Source organism: Malaya genurostris, chromosome 1 (genome assembly GCF_030247185.1).
Source record: "Malaya genurostris strain Urasoe2022 chromosome 1, Malgen_1.1, whole genome shotgun sequence".
Taxonomy (NCBI): Eukaryota; Metazoa; Arthropoda; class Insecta; order Diptera; family Culicidae; genus Malaya; species Malaya genurostris.
Window position 1 is genome coordinate 94,020,165 of NC_080570.1, and position 14,942 is coordinate 94,035,106.

A 14,942-nucleotide genomic window follows, 5' to 3' on the forward strand; every position below is an offset into this window, starting at 1 on the left:
TATTTATTATACTCTTCACACGAAAGGGCAACATTGAAGACCTCACGATTTCGGAATCAAGCGTGCTCCGAACAGCCGAATTGTACGTGCCGAGGAACAGTCGCAACCGGGTACACACCAAAAGCCTGCCAGTTGAAGTCATCAGTCGTGATGGGAGCGCTGCTCTGTTAAGTTTTCCGGAATTTGAGTCGAAATTCATTGAGTTCTAAATGCACCTAGTGATTCCGCTCGAAATGGATTGTCTCATCTTCATTGGAGTCCAATTGGAAATCGCAATGAATTCCGAGTCAAATTTCGGACGAGTTTACCGAATGTATATACCAAGTGCCATCTCAGATTGGTTGTGACAATTCAAGGCACTTTTCAGTCCCATATACCATTATTAGGAATTCGTTGAATTTTCTCCATTTCCTACCAAAAGCATCAGGATTCATCAAAATGGGAGTTGAAAAAAGTTTGCGCCGCCACTAACATATTCAATTACGACTCACGCAATGCAAAAATGAAAGTACTGATGCAGAACATATCTTTATACTAGTATGGGTGTCGTTTCGCAATATTTCGTGCGAAACAGGGTTGCCGCATATACAGATTAATCTGTATTTCATTTCTCCTGAAAATATAATTACGTGATATAACTATAGCAGAATAAAATGGTGATAAAAAAATTTATTCTAGTGAAATTATTCTGTTCAAACACTCAAACGCTGATAACTTAGTATATTTCATGTTTCTATGCGGATTAAGAAATCAAGTACGCCCCATTTTGATATTCTCATAAAAAACGCCGATATGGTTTCAATATAGATGCCTAAAAACAAGATAATATTAAATTCATTGATTTCATAAACAAGTATATAAAATTAGCTATGATGTCTGCTGCTTCACCAACCATATCAGTATCTCATCCACGGACAACAGGTCACCTTTGAAATAGATGACGAAAGTTAGCGGCATCCATTGGAATTCGAATTCAACTCGTCACTCTCCAACACGAACGCCTTCGTGATAGGTTCTTTTCAGAATCACCTTTATTTCATTATGAAGAACTATAAAAATGGCTTCCTATTATTTAGTTGTGTTTCAGAATGTGTGATGTAACTTATCCGTACTTTAGTGTTAGTGATCGTTTCAAATTTAAAAGTGGAAAAGGGGAATGTTTGCACAAGTCACATAATCGATCAACTAACTGTTATTCGAAAGTGTGAAGGAAGCGTGCCAATTTTATTCGTATTCACGACATCCAATTATGTCTCTGAAAATTTCTTTTTCTACTCAAACGTCTTAATTAGACGTTCCTGATCACTCCTAGTGCTACTTTCTAATTTACTATTTACATGTTTGCTACCTTTCTTGGTTATAGCCTTGGTTCTTTGCAGCATTTGTGCACATTAGGTCGATAGTGTTTTACTGAAAGTGCACGCATTTTGAAACAAACAGATGGAAAGAAATAAACGGCCACACAAGTGTATACAATAGTACGCAGGCATAAAAATTGACAACGGTTTTCGACTCCTTTGTAACCCTATGTTACCATGATTAATTGTTGGCTCCGTAACAATACACATGCAGCGAAGACTCACACGCTCGAGCAGAGATGTCCATCTCCTTTGTGTGACGAAGAGCAAGCAAAATTTCTATTTCGATAGCTTTTACTTGCCTCCAGTCAGGTGGAACAATGTTTTGCTCAAGAAACTTTTTGAACAATTCCAACAAACGTCTTTTTGCGAGGTCGGGCAGATTCTTCACCAAGTTGAATTCGATTCTGTCCAACCCAGGAGCGTTATTGGTACAAGACAAAAGTGCTATAGAAAATTCCATCATTGAAAAAGGGCTATTAATAAAACCATTATTTGAAGGAGATTCCCGATTAATGCTCTGCGTAGGAACAGAATCTAGGCAAACTTTCCTAGCAAAGTCAAATATCCATCGGTTCAAGTATTCCTCACTCTCATTGCCCACGTTACGATTCCTCATTCGTCTGGCCGTGTTCCAAAGAGTGCTCATTGAGGTTTCTCTTGACAAACCTTCGACAAAATGTCTCCAATAGCAACATTTTTTGGCTCGAAGTATGCTCTTGTACTTGGTTTCTAAAACCATAAATTTTTCAAAATTTTGAGAAGTTCCTCCTCCCCGTTTTAGAAACGTCTTGCAAGCATTTTGTTTTGTGAGTTTAGCCTCTGAGCACTCTTTGTCCCACCAGGGGTTGGGAGGCCTTCTGTTAGTCGTTGGCCCAGGAAAACGTTTAGTTTGGGATTGTTCTGCTGTCTCCAGAATCGAACAAATCTGGAAGTCATATTCTTCAAGTGGGGAAAGCTCTTTCACTGAATTCAAAATACTAGAGATACTACTATATTTAATCCAGTCGATATTTTTTGTCAAATCATAAGGAATACTAACTGAAGTAGCAATGCCTTTGTTACTGCTAATTGAGATGATGATTGGTAAATGATCGCTACCGTGTAAATCAGGAAATACTTTCCAGGTGAAATTTAGTCGAATTGAAGTCGAGCAAAGAGATAAATCTAATGCACTTGGATGAGCAGGAGGTCTTGGAATCCGTGTCATGCTACCCATATATAGTACCGCCATGCTAAAATTGTCACAAATGTTTTGTATTAAAGATGATCTGCTATCATTGTAAACGGAACCCCACATAATACCGTGCGAATTGAAATCCCCCAGAATCAATCGTGGAGCAGGAAGGGCTTCAACCATTTATTTATTTATTTATTTATTTATTTATTTATTTACATGTAATCAACAGACAATGTGTAGTCCCAATGATTAAAAACTATTCCTATTTCTAAGTATGTTTAAAAAATTTGTTTGAATTCTGCTACGCGTAATGTGAAAATCGAATCCAGCAGATACTCCATTGAAAGTTCGCTGTAGACCAATAATAGCACCGTTATATCCATAATTCGTACGGCTAAGAGGCAATCGAAGAAAGACGTTATTCCGAAGAGCTCTACTGCGTACATTTAAAGAAATTTCGCTGAGGAGTGCAGGGCAGTCTATTTTGTTGTTCAACATGTCGGCGATCAACATAGCACGGGACAAATTACGTCGAATGCCAAGGGTGTCGAGTCCAATCAATAATCCACGGCTTTCGTAGCTAGGCAACTCGTTGGGGTTATTCCAAGGTAGCTGTCGAAGAGCAAAACGGACGAATCTGCGCTGTACTGATTCTATTCGGTAGGAGCCGTTAAGGTAATATGGGTTCCATATCGTAGAGCAGTACTCGAGCGTTGTACGAATGAGTGAGCAATATAGAGACTTTAAGCAGTAAATGTCTGTGAAATGTTTTGCTATTCTCATTACAAATCCTAAACTACGAGATGCCTTTGCTACGATTAAGTTGATATGCTGCTTGAAAGACAATTGCTCGTCTAGAATTACACCGAGATCCTTAACACACGTGGTTCTGTTGATCACTACTTCATCAAGGCAGTAGTTGTATCTTATAGGATTTTTTTTGCGTGTGAACGTGATGATTGAGCATTTATCAATGTTCAAAGCCATTCGATTTACCTCACACCACTTTGAAAAAATTTCAAGTTGGTGTTGGAGGAAAACAGCATCCTCGTTACTTCGAACTATTTGGAATAGCTTGAGATCATCAGCGAAAGATAAACGTGGACAATTTAGAGAAAGATTCACATCGTTAAAATACAGGAGGAAGATCAGAGGTCCGAGATGGCTGCCTTGTGGAATCCCAGAAGAAGCGATGAACTCTTTGGATACAACGTCATTTATCTTGATTGCTAATCGGCGATTATTTAGGTATGAGGAAAACCAACGCAGCATGTTAGAACCAAATCCCAATCTGTCTAACTTAGCAACAGTAATGGCGTGGTTAATTTTGTCAAAGGCAGCGGAAAGGTCCGTGTAGATAACATCAGTTTGTAAACCGCAGGATATAGCATTCGTCACAAACGTCGTGAAGGTCAAGAGATTGGTAGTCGTGGACCGTTTCGGCATAAACCCATGTTGTGTTTCTGCAATAAACCATTTACAATGGTTGAATATAGAATCAAGTACCACCATTTCGAAAAGCTTTGGAATAGCACAGAGCGACGTAATTCCACGGTAGTTGTCGATGTCTTTTTTGTCTCCTTTTTTATGAACTGGAAACATGTATGAAAACTTCCAGGAATCAGGGAAGATCCCAGATGTTAGCGATAAACGAAAAATTTGGCAGATAGGTGAAATTAAACCGATGGAGCTTTTTTTCACAAAGATTGCAGGAATACCATCGGGTCCGGAAGAGCACGAAGATTTCATTTTGGCAATAGCCATTTTTACTGAATCTTCGTCAACACTGATAGTATCCAACAACTGATGTGATACTGGAACGTTCATTGCTGCTTGGGCGATTTGGTTCGGTGACAACACTTCATTGGAGAAAACGCTGGAAAACTTTTCGGAAAACAGTTGACAAATTTCATCTAGATTAGTTCCAACACTTATCCCATAAACCATCGACGAAGGCAAATTCGATTCTTTTCGTTGGTCGTTTACGTATTTCCAAAAAGATTTAGGATCGGACTTCAATTTGTTCTGAACATTCCGAAGGTAACGTGCGTAGCAACGTTTTGCTGTCCTTTTATATAAAGAGTTGATGTGTACGTAGTTTGCACGCAGTGCATACCCGCCATGCTTGGAATATTTTTTTTATTTCATTAAGCTGTCGCTGTCCAACTTGTGCTTTTGGAGGAATATAAACCGAAGCAACGCACTTTAATGTGTATTTGACAAGCAACAACTTTTGTACTAGAAGTCGAAGGAATGTTTAATCGATAAAAGGAATAACATTTCTTAATTCCCAAAAGCACTCCACCATACGGAGAGTCTCTATCGAGACGTATAATGTTAAAACCATTAAAATTTAAAGATATGTTTGAAATAAGTCATGTTTCACACAAAGTAAATACATCACATTTTTGACTATGCAACAAAACCTTAAATGAATCAAGTTTTGGCATGATGCTTCGATAATTCGACTGCAGGACAGTGATTGTATCATTTGCGGCGGGTGATAAATTATCCATCAAAAGATACAAAACCTGAGACAATTGGTCATTGTGCTAATAACTGCTTCAAAAAGGTTCTAGCTATTGGAAGGAATGCCATTATGAGGGTCTTTAAAGGTTCAGATATATTGAATGCTGAGAAAATCCATTCTACAATTTTCGAAAACTTCAGTAATCCTGTTGGTGGCTGTGAAATGGAGCCCACTGGATTATTATCTTTGTTTGTGCTAGATCCTGGGTTGAAAGTTGATATAGGTTAGGTTTCGGAAACCACATGCGCTCAATGCTAATTATCTGCTGGATAGGTTCCCAGCGAGCTTTTTGTTCTTGGGCTTCGAAATTCGTTCGAAACTGTTTCCGCAGACTAAGCATGTCCCAAGCGATGAGCGACGATTATTCCACGATCGGAAGAACGGAGACCACGTCATTACAATATTCGACGTCATCATTATTTCCGATGCCATTGGAATCTCTACCGCCATTACCATCTCCGGCATCATTACTATCGCTGACACTATCACACTCCGTATCGTAATGAAATCCAGATTGCCGGTTTCTTCGAGAACCGCTCATTACCACGTCCGGGATAGTCACCTGCTGAACTGTCATCTCTAGGCCAAAGCCAACAAAATTCATCATAAGCGCAAGTAAAAAATCTCAAAAAGTGACGTCACTAGTCTTAAGTTATAAATGTACAGGGTGAGCTTAAAATAAATGTTCAAAATGTTGAATGTGAATCGTATGTTACAGTTACTATGAAAGTGTGAATGTTTAATACAATTACACTTTTCGTTATCTCGTTCCCCGTACTCTAAAGGAGTCGCAAGGCCTCGCCTGAATTTCTAGGGGGTCAATTATGCTTGGTATGGAAGAATGCTATTGACTGAGGGTAAAATCTCATATATGTAATTATGAGACTATATACATGACAAGAGAAAGGCATTACCAGACCACTAGATGGATTAAGAAGGGTTTTTTATATTCAATCGAATCACGTAATGAAAATTGCGTTTTTTGCCTTTCTGATATAGAAAGATTATGCAATCACTGTGAATACCAAGTTTTGAATAGAGGCCTGGGTGACCGAGTGTCATATATCATTCGATCCATCAAGTACTTACTTAGGTTCAAATGACAGGTAAGGGAGAGTGTTCGGTTACCGGCACCATTTTTTTTAAGCTTATAACTTCTGACTAAGTGCACATTATGTGGACATATATACATCAATGGAAAGCTAAAGTTCCTAGCTAACAGCTGAATAAGAAAGTAAGTTGATTCAATGGATTGAAAAATTTTTGTCATCAATTTAATAAAGTGATAAATTTTGGACGTTTCAAAAAAGGTGTTCGGTTACCGGCACCCTAAGAAATTTAATTAAAAATGGAAAAATGTTTGTAAAGACTGCACTTTACTTTACAGATTTTTTTCTTTTTGGAAGCATTTTAGACAAAAGTCTTCATTGTCTGTGGTGACTTCACCTTGGCTCTCTTGGTCGATGGTGGCGCCTTTGGTGTTGATTTGGCAGGTCTTCCACGTTTTTTCTTAGCCGGAGCATCTGCATCATACAGACAAGCTAGATGTTTGGCCGAAACTTTGTCTTGCTTTGTCTCGACAGCAGCCTGCATATTGCTAACTATTTTGCACGATTTGTGGAAAAAAATGGGGTGCCGGTAACCGAAATCGGTAGACATTTTGAAAATGAAAAAAAAATCTTTGTTTGCGAAAATTTTGATAGCATCCGGTATTAAATCACGAAATAGATCGATTTCACCTCATAAATATTCAATCCACCCATCTTCAATTATTTTATAGTAAGTCATACTAAAACTTTTGTGTTGATTTTCACGCAATTAAAATTTGTTTTGAGAGCAGCGAAAAGTACAAGCGTCTGTTTGCTTTAATATTCCGCACAAAAAGAACGTGCTGCTATTACACACACATGAGATTCGTCGGAATAACGCTATCTGCTTTCTGTCAAAAGTTACAGTGGGATGCCGGCAACCGAACATCTTCCCCTATAATTGTTCCATACAATGTTCCTGTATTTTAATTGGAGCCGACTTCCAGTTACAAAATTACAGTGATTAGAGCGAAAATTTTAATTTCAAGTGCTGCGTTCGATTTCATACACGCGACGTGTATAGGAAAGTTTTTCAGCCGATGATGATAATAGTAATAATAAAAATTCAATAACAAAGCATATTATATGTTTCCGGTTCAAAAGTATTACCCTATAGGTAAGGCTCGGATCCGTACTGTATTTTACAGTATTGTACTGTATTTTGGACCCAAACAGAGATAAATAAATACATAATTTTATTCCTTTGACGCTTTGAATTTTGGTGTACCGAAAATAGTTTATGTTCCGTGGTAATAAAAAATAAAACCTGATATCAAGTGATATGCGGATATACTTGATAATTGATAATATCCCATACAATTTGATGTCAACGCATAATACAATCACATAGCGAATATAAATACATGCAAACAGCCAGGAATTCATCTGTGAATCTGGCATCTCTGCACACAGCGAACGGTGAATTCGATCGTTCCACGACAGAAGGGCATATTTTCAAATGAGAGCCTCTCTTTGTTTACGTTCTTGCAGACTTTTGAAAATCTAGTTTTTCGCTGACTTTCGTCAAAATTGACACACTTTTTATTGCTCTTCAAGTCAGTTTAGTGCATCACACTTCAAAGAGAAATAAAGACATACTTGCTAACTGCAGATTTTTTTTCGGATATACAGACTTTTGCAACCCTGTCTGAAGATAAAAAAATTTGATAAGTTTTCGTGTTCGCAAAACAAATGCCAGAAAATTATCACCCAAATTTTTGCACCGCACGCTCAGCGATTACTCGAACAAGATTTGAAAGGCTGCACTTTTGTGTCACTCTACACAGATGCATCGAATCATGGAAATATCAAGCTATTTCCTGTGCTGGTTCGATATTTTATGCCAACTGTTGGTGTATTTCGATGCATCTGTGTAGAGTGACACAAAAGTGCAGCCTTTCAAATCTTGTTCGAGTATTTGTTAACCCGTGTTGGCGGTTCAATGCATAGGACGGTGGTCTTACAAACCAGTTGTCATATGTTCGAGCCCCGACCTGGAAGGATTCGTAGTGTCAGTAGAATCGTAGCACCAGCCATGCACTGGTTCTGTACACTCTGAATCGGCTGCGAAGTCTGTTGAAACAGAAGGTCAAATTCCACTACAGGAATGTAATACCAAGGCTTTCTGGTGTATTTGTTTAAATTTTGACTTTAACACAAGAAGCTGGTGAAAGTTTAACTATAACATTGGAATTTATTCAGTCTGCCGCCAAAAAATACGATCTCAAGAAAAAAATTGCCTGTTTCTGCGGTGATAATGCAAAAGTTAATTTTGGTGGAAAAACACGAGGCCGCCAAAATAATGTTTTTTATCGATTAAAGCAATGGCTTCCACATTTGATTGGCATCGGTTGTGTAGCCCACATAACACACAATGCGTTGAAATTTGCATGTGATGAAATACCATTCGATGTTGAATGGTTTGTAAAAATTTATTCCCATTTTACCTTAACACTGTACGCGTGAGAGCATTAAAAGAATTTTGCGAACAATCAGAAGTGCAATACGAAAAAATGCTTGGTTATTCTAAAACATGACTCTTGGCTCTGGGATCAGCTATCAAGCGCATTTTGAAACTGTATGAAGCTCTTCAAATGTATTTTCTTTAACTTAAAAAAGGGAAGAAGAAGTTGAAAGAATTTTTCATCGAAGAATCATCACAATTTTGGTTGTTGTTCGTGCAATATCAGGTAAAAACAAAAATATCTGTAATTAAATTCAATCTATTAATTTTCTTCTCTTCTATCAGGCCGAATTATTTGCTAAATATGTGCTTAAAGTTGAAGGTGATGACGTCACGGCGATTGAAGTCGCACATCATTTGAATGATCTTGAAGCAACACTAAAAATGCGCAAAGAAGATGACTTCTTAACTCCAGCTGCAATAGCAGAAAAGCAAAAGTTCTCAGTCTTGGTTACAATCCAGATGAAATGGCTGATATTCGCAATAAATTTTTCGGTCATTTTGCAAACTCATTTGAACTTTCCAATGAATTGATATTAATTTAACGAATTTTCTAGTCGCTGCACTATCCTACTTTGATATTTGGACAGGACCCTTTGAGCCGCTGAAACTTTTTTCGTGGGCAACATTGAAAGAAACACCAAAATGGAATGATGTCGAAGCTGTTATGAACAAGCTGAGCGAACACAATTTGTACGATGCTAATGAAAATGCGACAAATTTGCACACTCAATTCAGATATCTTAAAAACTATTGCACTGATGAAAATATCACAAAATGGAGAATTGGCAACGTTTCAATTGTGAATCGCTGGGTAGAAATATTCAACCATCTCAAAAGTGCAGATTGCGAGTACAAAGACATTGCCATATTAGTTGAGTATATTTTATGCTTACCAGGAACATCAGCATCAGTGGAACGCATATTTTCTGCAGTCAATAAAACTTGGACCACAGATACGACATGCTTGGAAGTGGATACACTGGAAGCGATACTGATTGTGAAGTGCAATTTAAGGTACGAATGCGTTGAATTCTACAATTACCTCAAAACAAAATATAGACTACTTCGTCAAATTTCATCAAAAGAAAAATACGAGACGGCAACTGCAGAAAGATCGTAATCGAAGGCAATTGAAACGATACAAATGTAGACAATTGATGATTAATTCCTGATTCGTATATTTTGTTATTCTTATTTAATTGAAATATGTATTTTATTTCCGCTGAGAAATAAAAAAAAATTGAGATGATAAATAAATATCATCTGATAATAGCTTTATTTTGTTTTATTCATCATTTTTATATAAAATGTGTACTGTAAAACGTACTGTTTTTTTGAAGCCGATGCACTGTATTTTTTTGTTTTTTTTTCTGTAAAATGTACTGTATTTCAAGAAAAAATTATCCGAGCGCTACCTATATGGCATGAATTACACATAGGGGAAAGGAGGCGATTAGTGAGCACCTAAGCTTTTTGAAGTTTCACAAATAAAATATTATTTTTATCACGATCATAAACACGTCTACGGAAACATAAAACCTTGTTTTTCAATATCCCCAATTGTGTTTTGTTCCTAATAGGGCGCAAGGTAAGGTAATAGTGCGCAGTGGTATTATGAATTTTCCGTAGTACTCAAATACTCGAATTTTCTGTAATACTCGATGATAACTTCGTTTGGGTCGAAAAAAAACGTAATTGTATGAGAAATAAATATAAAGCTAATTTTCTAATGACAGGTTTTAGATTTACGTCTGTCGTGTTGGTATAAAATTTATAGGGAATTTTAAATGTAGTCCAATAAAGTTAATTGGGTAAAATCTCAATATTTATTGTAAGTAAATTGTGGTAAACAGTACCATAAGTTCACAATGAGATGCGCACTAATATGTAGCGCGCACTATTACCCACCTTTCCCCTACAAAAGTAACACGAGCGCAGGATCTCGCTCGTTTAATTTGTTTAACGGAAAGAGTGCGTGAGATGTAAATAAACCAGCTTGAATTGAATCGATGTCATTGTCTATATAATCATTATTCAAATCAAATAGAATAAAAAATATGTTTGCCTTTCTCATATAAAAAGTTTATGCAATCACTTGAAAAACTTTTCCGGTTCTAGGTTTTCGATTAACGACCGGTAGTCCTATACTCAAAAATTGATCGAACTCACATTTCTCGAACCAACTTCGATTATGCCGGTTCTTGGATCTCGGTTTCGGAAGTACTTTTTGGTTCTTTAAGAATCAAATAAAATTATTTGTGGGGATTCAGTTTGTTCAAAGTGCACAAGACTTGTTTCTTACTTTTACGTTTCGTCTTCAACTCATCAGTGCATCAGCAGATTATGTTGAACTCACGGATCAACATAATCCGCTGAGCAGACCCCAAGTAGCATGTTAAGTTGATGTCCTGTTTTTTTCCTACTGATTGTGCAATTTATCAAATTAGTTTATATTACTATTCTAGTAACTGTTGTGTTATGGAAAAAGCGCAATTTTTCTGTGTTGTGCAACATATCTTTAAGTTATTCCCTTATTACGAATATTTATTCACAACGATTGTGCAACTGATACTAAAACTCATGCGTCGATCTCATCACACAGTAATAAAATCAGTGAAAAAAACAATTGTGAAACTCGATCTAACTTTTTTTTTGAACTAGCGGTTATTTCGATATCTAACCTTATGTTCACTTTAGATTTGAAAGAAATTTAGTTTTATCCTTCCGCTGAACGAAAACTGTTGTGTATACATTGCGATCAGCTTGAAGAAGACGCCTATTTTTGCCAAAAAATCATCTTCTCGGATGAGGCACATTTTCATCTCGGCGGGTATGTTAATGAGCAAAATTGTCGCATCTGGGGGACGGAAAACCCGCACGTTATCATGGAGAAGCCGATGCATCCTCAGAGAGTGACGATTTGGTGCGGATTTTGGTCTGGCGGCATCATTGGGCCATTTTTCTTCGAAAATGAGGCAAGAGCCGCCACCACACTCAATGACGATGATTAGCGATTGGTCTTTGCCATAATGTAATTAAAGACTGTCCCAGAAAGTATGGACGCAACCAAAAACCGCTGCCATTTCGCAATGGTTCAGAATCTGTCAATTTTTATGGTTGTGTCCAGTCAGGGGGGGGGGGGGGTGCAGAGAGGCCCTGGCCTCCCGAAATCAAAAACATATAATTATTTAGAAGGGCCAGACATGTGCTACAGAAATAACAAGGCAGTAAAAGCAATAAAATGTAATACAATGTCTGTTCCAGTGGAAAAGTTTAGAGTATATGTTAAAAACACCCGTAAAAGGCACACCGAGAGTTTGGTACATAAGCAATCTTCAGTAACATTATTTTTTAATCTGTGGGCCCCTCCCGAAATGAAATCCTAAGTACGGGCCTGGTTGTATCCTGTTGTTTACACTCTTCTCTAACCACTTGTGCAATTGTTTATTCGTTTTCATTAGTTTGTTTCAAAATGCGTGGTCTTTCAGCAAAACAACGTCGAAAAATGGTGTACAAATGGTGCACAGAACGCGGACTGTCACTGAGAAAGATAGCAGAAATGGAACGAATAAGTAAAAATGCGTGCGAAATGCAATCAGGAAGTTCGGTGAGGATAACACCTTTGAGGATAAACCGAAAGCGGGTCGAAAAAAAGGTCCTGCCAACCCTCAGTTTGATAAACGTATACTGAAGGCGTTCGAGCAAAAGAAGGAGATTTTAGTTCGGAATGTGGCCAAAAAAGTGGGCACTTCGACGTCAAATATTCTTCGTGCTAAAGAACGTTTGAATCTTCGAACCTATTAGAAGCAGAAACAACCAAAACGTAGTCCGAAACAAGAAGCATCGATCAGGCCGAGGGTTCGAAAGCTGTTCAATACGATTCTTGCTGGAAATTTGAACTGCATAATCATGGACGTTTCGTCGTGAAACTCGATTACAAATCCTTTCCGGGATTATTATACGGTGCGAGAAGGGCAAGTGATAAAAACCAGTCCGAGACATCGATTGAAGTCGAAAAATTTTGTAAGAAAGCTATGGTCTGGCAAGCAATTTGTAGCTGCGGTAAGATTTCGAAACCCTTCATCACCACTGCTTCAATGAACAGCGAAATATACATCAAGGAATGTTTACAAAAACGACTTCTACCCATGATTCGAAGCCACAATGATCCTGTTGTCTTCTGGCCAGATCTTGCTTCTTGCCACTACTCGAAATCAACGGTAGAATGGTATACTACCAGAAATGTCACTTTCGTCCCAAAAGACGTGAATCCACCAAATTGTCCACAACTTCGACCAATTGAGGAATTTTGGGCATTAACGAAGGCACATCTTAGGAAACATGTCTCGGCAGCCGAAACCATCCAACAGCTCGAAAAAGATTGGAAAAAAGTGTCAAAACTTGTCGCCATGATGTCTGTACGGAATTTAATGAGGAACGTTCACAAGAAGGTGCGCCAGCTAGTCTACAATGGCTAAGTAGCAAATGTTGATAATAATATTCTGTTGTTGTAGTCTAATATTATCAGTATATCGAATAAAATTTGAATATCTAACACTCGTGAATTATTTAGAGCGAAATCAAAGTGCGTCCATACTTTATGGTACAGTCTTTAAAGGAGTGAATGCGGTTGTTATGAAACAAGTACTATATGTTGCCTGACTGACAAAGCAAAGATCCAGAAAATTATTGTTGTTATTGTAGATATCATTCAACTGTACTAAGCCTGTAATGTTGTAGTCATCTATGAACTAGTATCTACGAATACGAACTGCGAATCCATTAATTCCAAGAATATTAAAATCGCCTAGTAAAACAATTTTGTCATTCAATTTCATTTGATCTGTTCAATTAAATTCAAATCATAAATGAGTATGAACTGTCGAAAATCTGTTTTGATGATTAGTTTTCGTTCAGCGAGGTTTCAGTATATATCATAGGAAGCAGCATCAGAACAGGCGAGATAATATTCACGAAAGTACGATTCATTCCACCAATATTTTCAAAACAAATAAACAAACCAGTTCGCTTTCACATCTCATCCAAGTCAGTCGATAAAACAAAACCGCTTACGTTCGGGACATTAAATTAAAAAAAAAAATTATTTAAAAACCCGGCTCAATCGCCCACGTCAAGCTTGTACGTAAATAGGCCTGAATTAAAAAAAGTATCTTTTAAATAAAAAAATGTACAAACCAGTGTTGAATGAATGTTCTTTGATGCATGATAAAGTATTTTTACTGACAAGCCCCTCGTTAACGTGCAATCAGAGGTTTGTGAAAATAGCGTGAAAATACAGTCTTACAGTCGTTGGTACAGGGGCCGGGATGAGTTCGGTCGGTGTATAGATAATGGAGGTGTGCTCGACTGTGTTCTGTGTTGTCGTATGTTCGAGCCCCGACCTGGAAGGATTGGTGGTGTCAGTAGAATCGTATGCACTGGTTCTGTACACTCTGAATCGGCTGCGAAGTCTGTTGAAACAGAAGGTCAAATTTCACCATAGAAATGTATAACCAAGGCTTTGTGTTGCTTCATTAGTTTCTAAGCAAGCAAAGCTATAGAGTTTGAAATAGAAACATTAAATAGTTGAACGTCAACGGTTTTCAACGTTTTTGTATTGTCGCTTTAAAAGACAATTTGATTTTTTTAAACTCATCACCCCGTAATATCAAAACTGGAAGACGTTAATATGAGAAATTTACAATCACATTTACAAAGAAGGTAAAAACAAATCAACCGTTGAGTACAATCTCGTCTCCGTGTTTTTTCAATTCCACTGAACATAATTTGGGATTTATTTCGAACCTGATATCGGAATCGCCCCCACCTCAGCAGCTTAGTGCAAACCCTACTCAGTTTCGTGAACATTATTTGTTTGAGGATATTATACTGGGTCAGTTACAACCCGATCAGCAGATCCTAATAGAACAGCTGTATCTGATTTTAACACTTATTAGAAACTTTCGTTAGTGCTTCTATAAATCTTGTTAATAACCAAACCATTGTTACCAAAATTGGTTTGTGTCATAAGCTTGTTATTGCTTACTTATCGGGAAAGTTCTCAAACGAAAACGAAATAGAAACACAAATCTTGACACAAACAAATTTCACCACGCCTCGAAAACAAGTCGGATTGTTACGGTTAGGATACTTTTCGGTTTTCGCTTCTCTTTTGCAAATGTTCATAATGAAGGCGATTTATCCTGCGGCTTTTTTTTCTTGAACAGGCTAAATACAACGTCCTCAGCAAAAAAAAAAGACGAATCAAAAGAGGAAAGTAATTTTCCATCCGATTTCTCGAACTAGATACGAAAATCGT